The 9,780-nt window shown below is 43.4% G+C and overlaps 1 long non-coding RNA gene across 6 annotated transcripts; it reads right to left on the reverse strand.

The window, feature by feature from the left end:
- Positions 1 to 3,195: 3,195 nt before the first annotated feature.
- Positions 3,196 to 8,855, reverse strand: LOC125551915 (uncharacterized). 6 transcript variants are annotated; one of them, XR_015601307.1, is made up of 8 exons: positions 8,090 to 8,855; positions 7,890 to 8,005; positions 7,568 to 7,634; positions 6,882 to 7,116; positions 5,420 to 5,496; positions 4,771 to 4,951; positions 3,838 to 4,174; positions 3,196 to 3,718 (listed from the first exon to the last, which is right to left on the reverse strand). It is a non-coding gene; the product is annotated as an uncharacterized LOC125551915 (long non-coding RNA). The 6 variants fall into 6 exon arrangements; XR_015601304.1 differs by lacking the exon at positions 7,568 to 7,634 and having other exon boundaries at positions 3,232 to 3,718; positions 8,090 to 8,303; positions 8,480 to 8,852; XR_015601303.1 differs by lacking the exon at positions 7,568 to 7,634 and having other exon boundaries at positions 3,236 to 3,718; positions 8,090 to 8,303; positions 8,534 to 8,852.
- Positions 8,856 to 9,780: the final 925 nt, after the last annotated feature.

Consider the following 9,780-nt stretch of genomic DNA (forward strand, 5'->3'; position numbering starts at 1 on the left):
AGGGACAAGTGGTAGTACGAGACAAGTATGGGAGTTACTGAAACAAGACTCGATCTATGGTCGACTCAGGAGGTTAAAGCATTACCTGCATGATAAGCATAAGAAGTATATTTCAAACCAATCATACAGAATCACCGCTCATCATACCCCACCATGCCTTACCGGACATAACCGTCTCGACGAAGAACTAGGGACAAGCTCGTGTCTACCCAAGACAGAGGCTTTCCCGGATTCCTTCCGGTGGGCATGAAAGGCATAAGAGGGTGATTACTATCACAAGCATATCAAATTTTAACCGCAAGAAATCTTCATTTGCGCACTCATGAGTATGATCATATCGTCACATAAAATAACGAATACTTCGTGTCAAGATGGTGTTGTACCGTATCAAACAACACACAACAATATTATGCCAGGGTTCAGAATGCTTGCCTTCAAGAGTATGCAAGTGGGGGTGCACTTTTTGAAAGTTGCCTTCTCTCTCCAAAAATCCTATTTAAGAAAATTTCGAATTAACACATAGTTTCAAAACCGTACAAAAAAATTGCTTGGAAAATTTTCAAATAAATACGAAAATAAACTAGACAAAATTCGAGAAACAACAAAAAAAGAATCAAGTCAATTGGACTTATATTTAAAAAGTTATAGCCAGTCAAAGTTCAGTCAAAACTCTATTTTTAATTAAAACAGAAAAAGAAAATGGTTCGAATGAAAATACGTTTTTGGGGCAGGGAAGACGTACTCTGGGTTTTACGCTTTCACTTAAAAACAGCACGGGCCGTCGCTGGGTCACTGCCAGTGGGTCCCTTGGGCCCACTAGTCAGGTTTGACCAGTCGCCCGCGTTTTCTTCCTCCTCTGTCCAAGAGGAGGCGAAGCTCCGGCGATCAACGTCGGCGATTGGTGGCTTCTCACGGGGCTCCGAGGGCACGGATGGATCCGCCAGTCCCGGGCGGTCCTCCCAGTGGTTGCTAGGTTGGCAGGGGTGGAGGGAGTCACCGGCGGCGAGCTCCACGGCGGAGGTGGCTTCGGGAGGATTTGGGGTTTTGGGCTACGGTGGTTCCCGGTCGAAATTGAGGGGTGGGGTGGCTCCGCAAGGTCAAGGGGAAGAGGATGGGAGCACTGGATGGACGGGGGAGGTCCTGCTTGCGACGAAACCGGAGCGTGGCGGCGGCCGAACTGGCCGGAGATGAGGAAGACGGCCTCCCTCCGTCGATGGCTGGCTATGGGGGCGCTAGTGAGATGGCTTGAGGCTGCCTCGGGGTCTGGACGAGCTCGGGGCTCCTTTTTATAGCATGACTAGGTCGGTTCCGCGGCAGCCGTGGATAGGATCGACGACGGCAATGGATAGGAATGGCGAACCGCCGTTCTGTAGCTTGCACCGCGACGTGTCGAGGCTGGGGATGGCGGCAGAGGCTAGCAGACGAGCGGGCACTGCTTCAGGGGTGAGCTGGCGAGCGAGAGTGGCTCGGGCGGCGCCGTCCATGGCAGGAGCCTGCTATGGCCGGCCGCTAGCTGCCATGGCCGACCTGACGGCGGCGCTGTGGGGCTCCAGGGGCGGCCTGGAGGGTTCTGGTGAGCGGGCGAGGCCGGGGCGCGGCCCTGTGGGCGAGCAAAGGCCAGGGGCACGACGTGACGGCTTGGCTATGTGCGCGTGCAAAACGTGCGCTCTGGGCGTGCCCAGAGCACGCACGCTACGTGTTCGGCAAAATGCCAAGGCATGCCAGGAGGCTTGGATGGGGTCTGGGATTAACAGATCTAGGTTAGAGGTAGCTAGGAGCTTAGTGGACATGCTGGTTAGGCAAAGCAAGTAGGTCCAATGTGCAAACTAAAAACCATGTCAAATCTGACCATGCACACAAGGTGCTTGACAGAAAGCTATGGTCATCTAAGCATCTCTTGGGGTGGCCAAAAACTCCAGATCATAGTCTCTTTAGATGACAAAGAGGGTGGCAAGGTTAGTTTGTCAAGAACAAAAACTTGTTAGTGCAAGTTTTTGAGAAAACCAAATCTGGACAGAATGAAAAGGGCATTATTGCATGGACCAAAAATACTCCAATGGGTCCAATCTCCTGGACTTAAGGGTTTGGTAGGATGGACTATAAGCAGGAAAAAGCTCATGGGCACTAGAGCAAAATAAACTAGGGTTCCAGTAGAAAATGCCAAAGTGGACCAAAGAGCAAAAGAGGATGGTTTGCTCAAAAATTTCAAAGAACATTAATGGGTTTTTGCATAAAGTTGAATTATACACTACTACTAACATCCCCTAATTTTGGTGGAAGCTTTAAAGAAATATTTAAATAGGTTGTAGTGCAATTTTACAAACTGGATCAGATTTGAAAATTTGGGGTAGAGCTCAAAATTTCCAAATGACTAAAAGAGATTTTTGCATAAAAGTGATGTGGGAGCATCCCATGACATCTCCAAATTTTGGTGAAACTTATAACTAATTTTACCAAAGGGTTGTAGTGCAAAAGAGGCTCCAAAACTTATGAAAAATCATTTCTAAAGAAATAAAGCTCAAGGAAAATAATTATGCAAATAAATCCACTGATAAAAGAAATGTTTTTTCTTGAGAGGGTAAACAAGTCCAACAATATTTTTGAAAGGTTTTCACTTGGGGTGAACACTCCACAATATCAAGGAAAAGAGTGGTTCTGAAATCAAAAGATAATTCCACAAAAAATGAAAATTTAATTTCTTGGTAAAATTTTAATAAACACTCATGGTTAAAAAATTTGGGTGTTACAGGTCAGGTCGTTATAAGATGGTATCAGAGCACATGTTGACTGTAGGACGTGACCCTAAAAATTGGCAAGCCCATAGAAAAGATTTTTCTCTACAACTTCATTTTCAAAAGATCTTTCACCTCTCTTCTCTTCTGGGCTTATTCAAATACTAGTTGACTCTTTGCGCCAAATGGCGCAGAGACCCGCTGAAGCCATGTTGTCGATGAAAATAGTTTCATGCTGTAAGGACCATCCGCTAAACCATGCCACTTTAGGACCGTTGCGCCAAATGGCGCAAAGACCCACTGAATCCATGTTCAGCATGAAAAGAATTTTCATGTTTTAGTTGGTTTAGTAGTGGGCAAGCACATATGATAACAAATTTAACCCCTTTAATAAAAAAGAATGGAGGCTTGTTGTCTACCATGAGATATACCTACACATTTTAATTTGGTAGGAGAGTCCCATTTCAAGACCATGTCATGTTGAAAAAAATGTGTATTTTTCAGAACACCATATGCGCTTTAAAAGTACTCCATTTATCAATAGGTTTAGTTTTGAGCAAGCACGTATGGTAACTATTCTAACCACTCAATATAAACAAAATGAACGGAAGCTTGTATCAGGGTAACCAAAGTTCAAAAGAAAAAAGTGTTGTGTGTGCTGGATTTCTGATGATTTAGGTCTTGGAAGACCTGAACAGGCAACCATAGTATTGCAAGTAAGAAAATGTGAAATATTGCTAATAACTTGCCTCATATACATGACAGTTTTAGGTCATACAAGCGGCGGGTTACAAGAAAAACAATCGATATGTGATGAACCAAGCCTAAGTCAAATAGGTAATGCCAATACAACCAAATTCATTACAATAGATGGATTTCAGTCCTAACACTGGAATGTAAATAAGCATAACAGAAGTGAATCATAAAACGTGGTTTATACAAAGCACGATAGTCTTCCTGTGAGTACAACTTCTACCACACATAGCCTGTAAACAAAAGAAAAGATAACCATGAGTTATTTGTACTTATGATAGAGTAACATCACAACAGTTCTACTTATCCGCGCTGTTACGTTGCATATATATAAGAGAAGCCGTGCATGTACCTAGCTAGAACGAATCAGCCCATAGCATTTTTCAGACCCATTTCGTGTCCTTGGTTTCTCAATGCTGCTCTAACTGTAGCATGTTATCTCTGATTTCACCGCGGGTATCATGAATCCTTTTGCTTACATAGCAGCAGGGTCTTCCGACATGGTCTCATGTAACAGCCATACGGCTGTTTTATCTCCAAAAGATGATATTGCTGTATGCAAATAAACAGTCAAGCACATCATGCAACTGTCACATTTTGCTTCAATACTCAGCCACTGGTAGGCCAGAAGTTTGTAGAAGAATATCCAACATCATTATGTGAGGTATTTTCACCATCGGTGGAGCACCCTGTAGGTTTTAATGACATGCCATAAATTTGCAGAAATTTACAGGGAAACCTAAGACATTTTAGAAATTACTTCATACCCAAGACATAGAACAATTGGCATGCCATCCTCAAACTATATTCTTTGTAGTCACAATAAAAGCTATCCAGTGTGGAGAAATAGGTATGCTGATTTATAAGACGCTCGCCACAAAATTTGATTATTAGTAGATGATGCAGGACCCAGGGAAAGCTGATTACACATTTGTTGACTGTCTATTGACCTGTGTTGTGATGATAGCATAGAATGACAATCAGAGTAATTGCTTAGCACTATTATTAGGTCTCAGGCTTCTCCTAGGTGTGTACCTATTTCTGAAACGTACATAGGCTAGAGAGGGAATCCATGATAGAACGAATATAAAAAGTTATAGTCTCCTTTGTCCGAACTTCAAAGTAAATTAGTTAAAGAAGGATTCGGAGAGCACCTACTAATAAGCAATTGCATCTATCATGGTAAATAAGCACATCACATAAGGGACATCCAACATCTGTTTTTATAAGCTGCAATCATAGAACTGATTCTCATCCATCATCATCAAATTGAAAGAGAAATTACCTGTTAGTCGCTGGACAGCCGCCGAGGTTGTATCATGGGGTCTGAGCAAGAAAGGAGGCAAAGGATCCATGTATGGTTTCGTCTGGTCGACAGGAAGATATATATAGTAAGAAATGATACAGCTGAATATATATATATATAGAAGGCCCACTATTTGATCCAGCCGAAGCTTGTAATGAGCCTGCAGGCATCATCCAGACATATGTATAGTAAGCAATGATATAAGTTTATCACAATATCTCAAGTAACAAAAAACTGGTGAACCGATGATTTAATGAAAAATCCTTGAATGTGCAGATCCAAACAGTAATAGCAAGTTAAAGATCAAGTTGGACAGGGTAACGTCTAATTGGCATCACCCTTTTTATAAAAGTCAAAAAGATCTTAATGGCCTCGTGACTGAATAAGATGTGTAGATGGAGAAACCATGCGTATGAAGCTGCTCAGTACAACTTAACTGAATTCACTGACTTGAGGTAACAATGAAGAAAGAAGAAAACATTCATAAAATGCAGATTCTCACTTCTTTGAACATATTACACGACTCGGCATCTTCTTGTAGGAAAGAACAAAGCAAATAAAGAACGATAAAATAAGAACAAAGCAATGAACAGAGCATCAAGGAATCAGTAGAACAATTTCAGCTCACCCATGTCGCACCACCCCGCGGTTGACCTTCATGTTCAAATAACCAAGTATATCACATCATTTCTGGTTCATATACCCCTGGAAAACACAATGACATCAGTTAATGGCGTACACATATTTTTAAAAAACTATGAGCATATTTTCACTAACAATACACACACCAACACCAAAATCAGAAGAAACAAAATTGAGAATATGGCAAGTGAACTTGGCACCCGATAAATTTGACAGGCCAATGTATGACAACTTGTCATGTCCATATGGCAAAAAGCGATACTTGACACAAATTAATTTATCTGTAAAAATGACATAAGGAATGTACTCAATAAGCATGCTAAGATACAGTCAAGCGTCGAATAGGTTACTTCGATTCTGATATAGCAATTACACAAAAAATATAGTTCATAACAGCGGTGAAAGCATTGATATATCTGAACACTTCATCATTTTACTGAAAATTAATATTTGTATGCCTTTTCTACTTGTGAAATATTTGTATTGTTTGACCATGATGTATTTTGTCTAAGTAGATGATGATATACTAAACTTACTGACAAGTGTCAAATTCTTGATTTATTAGACATCTAACTAAGAAATATACAGGGACAGTTAACAACATTACCGCTGCAATGCGCATATACTGCATTTAGACAACAAGTGCCGATCATCAGTCCCAACACTGAAGATTCATTTCATTTTATCATCATTTTATCTAGAATAGATAAATGCAACAAATGATAGGAGTTGGGCATCGAATGGCGCCAAATGGCACAGTGTCCATGTCAAACCAAGAGTAATTGAAAATAAATGCTTGGCAATTTGGCAATACCAACGATCCTTTTAGTAATGAAAATTGAAGGTTCAAACTATGCAATAGAGTTTTCAAAATGCGATCGTAAATTCGCTCTATACAATTTTCTGTGTTAGCTCAAAGTTAAAAAGGCCTATACTGATTTGATATATATATATACCCCTTTAATTAAAATAAGTAAGCTTGTTCTGTACAATAAGATGTAGATGCACATTTTAATTCAGTACCTCGCGTTGGTAATATATTTATTTTTCACTAAGCTTTTGATTGATATCTTATTAAGGCGCAATGCCCAAATTCAATCCTGGAGTATTCTGAAACAGTTTGTGTTTCTTTAATATCTTTTCAGTTTTAGAAATTTAGGTGCTTGGTAAGAATTAGCTAAAAGCCCCCATTCGGACAGTTAGGAGAGGATGCTGCAATTTCCAAACTAAGTATAAATAGATATGTGATACACATGAAATAAATCATTATATCTCAGACCACACTAAAGTAGAACGAATCAAAGGTATGGACATAATAAAACTAAACTTCAGTTAAACAAATATGCATCAACACAGTAGCCATTCAGTTCATAGTTTACAGGGGAAAGGAATAAACAACTGCATTGCTTGCCGGTTCGCTAGTGTTGTACAATGACAAATGCCAATACCTTGTTCTCCAGGACCAGCAGCATGGTGGGGTCGGATGCACTCATCATCACTTCATGTGTGCGGAGCTCCCCAAGCCACACCCGTGGTCACCTCTCTTGCCGCCTATCCAACTCGCTGCACCATGCTCCGTGCTCACTGCGCTATCCGTCGACCCGCTTTGGTCGAGGCACCACCAGGATGCTCGATTTCGCACGGGTCTCCGTTTCCTTGTCTAAATCCCGTCCAGAAGCTTCCCTACAGAGAAAGAAAGAGCATCACTGCTGTAGCTACCCAGGGTACTATAAATAGATGGATGGAAGCAAGACTAAAAATAAAAATAATAGAGCAGATAGTTTATTTAGTATATCACTTTTCTTTTTCTTTTTGAAGGATTTAGAACGGCAGTTAGGACCAATAGAACTCCATTTTGCCGATCAGGTGTTTGAGCTGATATACCAAGTTAAACTATCCATGTTTAGGGTCATCCCATCAGGGCATTTGAAAAACTGCTATGAAGAAGAGTTAACTTCTTTAAGCAACCCTGTAGAGCGATGTATTTATCAAGGAACGGAACAACATTCAGAGCTGTATGAATATGCAGAAAAGTACACAAATACACAAGCAATCAAGTTGTTGTAAAGCAAAACTCAGATTGGGAAAGACAACTTCAATGATTCAGTGAAGTTACAGGAGTTTAGTTACCTACCCAAAAGAGTGAATTAATATGCAGTATAAAGACAAACTTATGGATAGGAAGGCCCATCCCGAAAATCCTACAATTGAAAGGAGGGAAACACATCAAGCAAAGGAACAAAAATCTCCTTTATAAAGGGGACAGGAGCTCCAGGACAAATCGATCCCTTTCTTGACAAGGAAAGAGCAAGGTACCAAACAAACTAAGAATGGCAAAAAAAATCTTTCTATGACTCTAGTCAGGTCAGAGAGCATCTCCTGGTCGACAGAAATAAACAAAATAATTGCTCATAGACTGGAACCAACAGCACAACCGGAAGGGTGAAGAAGCTCACCCAACAACACAACCGGAGCATAGACTGGGCCCTATCACCCTGCATTCCCGGAGCCTCCGCTAGCACGCTCGTTTTCGCCGGGGTCTCCTAGTCTCCCTCCAAATCTCAATCGCCCCCTGCAGAAAGAGATAAGATGGAGATCAGCAATGGAGGGAGGCGATGGCGGAGCTGCACACGGGTGGCGGTGGCCTCTTCTATACCTTGCGCTGTCGGCCGCTTCCTTGGTGAGGACAACCTCGGCAGCTCCTGGAGTCCAACCGTCGCCACCGCCCAGGATGCCGGTCCCGTCGCCCTTCCCTGCAGCCGGGCGAGCTATCTCCCAAAGCCGACGCCATTTGCATCTTCCTCCTTCGTGTGGGAGTAGAGAAGCAAGGAAGGAGGATGAGAAGCTCGGGGTGGAACGAAGATGGCCGCCTGCACGGACAGAGAGAGGAGTCGGCGTATGAAAGGGGGCTAGGGTTGGTGGCGGCTGACCAGGGAGAGAGATCGAGGAGGGAGGTAGGGCGGAGGGGTGCGGGCGAGGCCTGCCCCCACGCTCCCGTAGACGGCGTGATGCGCACGCGCCGCGCGGGGAGAGGGCGAACCCGCACCTGGAATCAGCTCGCCCAGCCCCGTCTCGGCCTCTAGCTTGAGCTCTGACCCACCAATGCTAGATTCGACCCACAAGCAGCAACGGTGGTGGAGGGGAGTAGCAGGCAGCGGCGGTGCCGAGCGAGGATGAGGGAGGGGCTGTGGGGAACGAAGCGTGCACAACACAACGGCAGCGGTATGGCGCCACGAACAGAGGCTTCCTCCCGGCGGCGAGGTTGTAGGGCAGAGAGGAGGGAGGCAGAACGGCGGCGGCGGCGGCTAACGAGGATGGAGGAGGAGGTAGTGTGGGATGTAAGGCTAGGGTTTGTCCCGTGGGGGATGGGACCTGACGAGACGGGGGATTGGGTGCGGAGTGCGCCGCGCGGATTGGGCGAAACGCCCTGCACTCGAAAACAGGCAACCAAGCCAACCAGTGTCCCGCGCGAGCCCATCCGTCATTGGACAATGAAAACGGCCGCGAGGTGAAAATTAGTTTTAACCGCTGTGAAGATCCGATGGCTCAGACGCGCCAAAAATACAGATCTGACGGCCAACGAAGCTTTAAATTGGGGGAGCCTCCTGGGAGCGAGTTGGCTAGCTTCTGTTTTGTTTTAAATTTCCTTTTAGTGAGACTATACCTCTTTCCCTTTTTGACCACACGAAGATTCGGCTGATGAGACCACTTCAAGAAGTACAAGATATCGGACAATTAAGACCACTTCGGAATGAAGAGGATTTTACCGTGTATTATAATAATGAAAACTACAACGGTTGAAGACTCCGAAGACTAGGAGAATTTGAAGGCTCTGTAGAATTTCCAGATTTGTATGACCTAGGAAAGCTACCCTTATGAAACTTGGCAGACTATTGAAGCTGTCAATACCCGAGATCAAGGTGTGTCGAGGAAAGACCGGAACATGGAGCGTTAAAAGTCGAAGTTTTGTCAAAAAACACTAAGGCGGGAGATATCAACTATGGACTGAAAGCTCATTGCAGAGACATGGGCATAGACATGGCTATCCATGATGTTATCGCCCCCTTATGTTAATTGTCACCGTGTTGAGATAAATATGCATTTCATCGGAAGAATTGGATGGTAGAGGGCTAATGAAGCACCTATCAGCAAGAGCGATGAAGTTTTAACCTTAGCTGGTGTATCACCAGGATCTAGAATAGTACTCCCTCCGTTTTTATTTACTCTGCATATTAGAGTTGACTGAAGTCAAACTTCGTAAAGTTTGACCAAGTTTATAGAAAACAATATAGACATTTAGCATAATAAATCTATATGATGTGAAAGTACATTTAATAATAAATCTAA

The sequence above is a fragment of the Triticum urartu genome, chromosome 4A, assembly GCF_056163025.1.
Source record: "Triticum urartu cultivar PI428250 chromosome 4A, HENAU_Tu73, whole genome shotgun sequence".
Lineage (NCBI taxonomy): Eukaryota > Viridiplantae > Streptophyta > Magnoliopsida > Poales > Poaceae > Triticum > Triticum urartu.